Here is a 3,767-nt window from a genome sequence, read left to right as displayed (position 1 = left end):
TATCTTTGTCTTTGTGTCTAAGGTGTGCCTGTTGTAGACAACATATAGATGGATCATATTTTCTTATCCATTATGCAACTCTCTATCTCTTGACTGGTGCATTTATGCCATTTACATTCATTGTAATTATCAACAAGTATGAACTTATTGCTGACATTTTCTCTTTTTTTGTGATGCTCCTGATATCTTTGTTCCATATAATTTTTTGTGCTGAACTCATTTTTAAAATACATTTTTCTTATAATCTCCTTCATTGCTATTGTTTTAGGGTTTGCTAAATATTTATGACTTTCCTCTCTTTTATTTTAATGAGAAGATGTATTCATTTTTCTTTCTTTTTTTTTTTATTGTGATTTGGGTGAAAGTTTACAGAGCAAATTCACTTTCCATACAGCAGTTCACACACACTTGGTCTTATGACATTGACTACAATTTACCCTAATGCAACAGCTCCCCTCTCACTTCCTCCCAACAGTCACCTCTTCCATGTGTCCATCCCTCCATGCACTCCTGCCCCCTGAGCTGTCTCCCTGTGCATAAACAGCCCTTCTTTCTCCCATGACTGTTCTCTCCAAGGATACCTATCTCAGGTAAACGTTCAACCCATATGCCTATCTTTTGTTTGGCTGGAAGCCACAGGTGTGGGTTCAACTCCAGACCTGAAGGGCAACTAGGGGCCATTTAATGAGAAGATGTATTCATTTTCTTTGAGTTTACTCCGTGATTTGTTATTTTCTTCACAATTTAAAACAGTTCATACTCTCTTGAAATTATCTTGATTTTCTCTCCATTTAGAAGGTCTGTAACTACACTATTTTTCTTTTTCTTTAGTGGTTGTCCTCATTTACAAATTAATGTCTCTGGTTCCCTGTTTTCAGTCTCATAGGTTTATTTTATTTGGATAGTTCTACATCTGGCTTCGTTTCTGGGTGACGTTGTCATGTGTGTTGATTTCAGGATGTTGTCTGCCATTGTTGGTTCCCTGTTCAAAAGACTTCCTTAGCATCTTTTGTAAGGCTGGTCTGGTTTTCACACATTTCCTTAATTTCTATTTATCTGGAAAAGTCCCAATTTCATCATCATACTTGAGGGATGATTTTGCTCAATATATAATTCTTGGTTGGCCATTTTTTTTCTTTCAAGGGTTTATATTTGTCACCCCATTACCTTTTCCCCTGCATGGTTTATGCTGAGAAATTAGAGCTTAGTCTTATTGGTTGTCCTTTGTAGGTAACTTCATCTTCATGAACTGCTTTCAGGATCCTTTCTTTGTCTTTGGTTTTGGAAAGTTTGATTATGATATGTCTTGGTGATTTTCTTTTGGCATCTATCCTTTTTGGGGGCTTGTTAAGCTTCTTGAATGTGTATCTTCTCAACTTTCATCATATTAAGAAAATTCTTTTCCAAAAAATCTGTGACACTTTTCTCTGTGGGGTTTTCTTCTTTTTGGTCTTTTCCTCTTCTGGAATTTCAATAACATGTAATTTGTTACTCTTGATGATGTCCCACATAAATCTTAGGCTTTCTTCATTTTTTTTCTTTTTTCTGATTTTTCCTCTAACAAAGTATTATTGCTAGATTTATCTTCAATCTCACTAATAATTCTGTCTTTCATTGATCGAATTTTACTCCTTTGCCCTTTCAATATGTTATCTATTTCTGAAACCTTAGTTTTAATTTTCTGGATTTCTATTTGCTGTTTTTCTGTGGTTTCCAATTTTTCATTTATGTTGTTAGTTTTTATTTTTTTTCCTGAATTATTCTAGAGTTTTGTCTGTTTTCTTTGATTTCATCAGTGTATATATACACTGTATATATTACCTTTTGTTAAACTTATTCCCAGGTTTTTTTTTTTTTTCATTAAAACAGGTAGTTGGCTAGATTTGTCCCAAGGTCTGTGGTTTGTAAAACCCTGCTCTAGTGAAAACTAGTTTGCCAGACAAACTCTACTGCTCAGCAAGCCTTCCTATATTTTTCTTTCAGGATTATTTCCTAGTTGTTTGGACTAGACTCAACCTCAGCAAATGTTTGAGTGGCCTGAGGTGCTAAGATGAGCAAGTATTCCTTGTTTGACAGCTTTGTTCCTGAGATCAGACAGAGCTAAGGAGGATGGGAGACAAGGGGCTGAAGACATCTAAGCAAAAGAAAAGTAGATGTTTTTCTCATCCCTTTCTTTCTCCCTAATCCATGGTCTATATGTACTGCCCTTAGCACCACTCCCAGAGGTAAATAAATATACATTTATAATCACATTGGACAGATTTTTATTATGAAGAAAGGAAATTAAAGTCTGTTAAATGCAGATAATATGGAGCTTGCTAGACAAAATGACAATAACCAGGAAATGTTAAAGATAGAGCTCCCACTTCCTTTGACCATGTGCCTTTTGTCTGTAACCTCTCTGGCTAGTCTGATTTCAGCATGGTATGGACTTGAAAATGCTGTCAAAGAACATGGTTCACCTATCACTGTCAGGAACATATTGTGTGGGCTATGCTGCTTGCCCAGTATTGACTTGAAATTTGTGAAGATCCTTCCTCCCATGGCCCCACTCTTCCCTTTGCCTTCCTAGAAGGTGTGTGAGGAAGGCAGCCAATTACCCAAAGAAAGTCCCAACTGCTCAGCCCTGTTATGGCTTAAACTGTGTCTCCCCAAAATATGTGTTGAAATCCTTGTGGTGCAGTAAAATGCTATACTACATGCTGAAAGACTATTGGTATGAACCCACCCAGAGGTACCTCAGAAGAGAAGCCTGGCAATTGTTTCCAAAGGTCACAGCTTTGAAAATCCTGTGAAGCAGTTGCCATGAGAGTGGGCACATTTCTGAAAATGGGCCTCAACTTTCCATGAGTGGAAACTGACTCCATAGCAACTAACAATAACCTAGACATTTTATTTTTTGTATGCTACTGTAAATGGCATTTAAAAAAAGCACCTTTTGTGGATTTTCCATGACTGGTATATAGAAACACATTTGATTTTTATGTGTTGCTTGGTTGCTTGTTGATACCTTCAAGAAAATTTCAGTCTAGAATCTAGAGCTGTTCTCAGTGGGATATGTGGTCTGACACCAGCTGTTACATCAGAGATGTAAGTAGATGTTCAACAGTGATAATTCAGTAAAGCAACAGAACTTCTGTGAAAGCAAGTATGATACTGACAGTTGAGGTACAGGCTGTTTTTAATCTGGCACACTAAAAAACTACATGCTGTGTGAGGATATGATTCTCCCACCACTTTTAGCTGAACCATTATGGGATATGCTTTCAGAGGACACCAAGTTTTTCAGTCTTTATTTGGCAGGAATGCATCTTTTCTATATAAATACATAGCATTTCTTTCAGTTGCTAGTGACAACTAAAATAGGATTATTCAGTGCCAATATGATAAACACAAATGCAAGCTTGAGTCCTACAATGCCAAAGAGATTTTAGCCAGGTGATTCTATAATTATACTACATTTTTAAAAAAATTATTATCCAAATAAAAACATATGTCCACACAAAGGAGTGAGATTGTTTAATCATATGGTAAGTGTATGTTTAACTTTTTAAGAAACTGCCAAGCTGTTTTCAAACATAGCTGTGCCATTTTGTACACATACCAGCAATAGCCACGGATTCTAGATGCTCTGTATCCTTATTAGCACTCATTGTCTGTAGTTATTTATTTATTTAAAAATAACCATTCTAGACATTGGGCCCTGCCTACTCTGGTAGCATAGTGGCTAAAGCACTTGACTGCTAACCAGAAGGCTGGCGGTTCAA

The sequence above is a fragment of the Orycteropus afer genome, unplaced genomic scaffold, assembly GCF_000298275.1.
Source record: "Orycteropus afer afer isolate SDZICR_OR568_19922 unplaced genomic scaffold, OryAfe1.0 scaffold00431, whole genome shotgun sequence".
Lineage (NCBI taxonomy): Eukaryota > Metazoa > Chordata > Mammalia > Tubulidentata > Orycteropodidae > Orycteropus > Orycteropus afer.
This window is presented reverse-complemented; position numbering follows the sequence as displayed.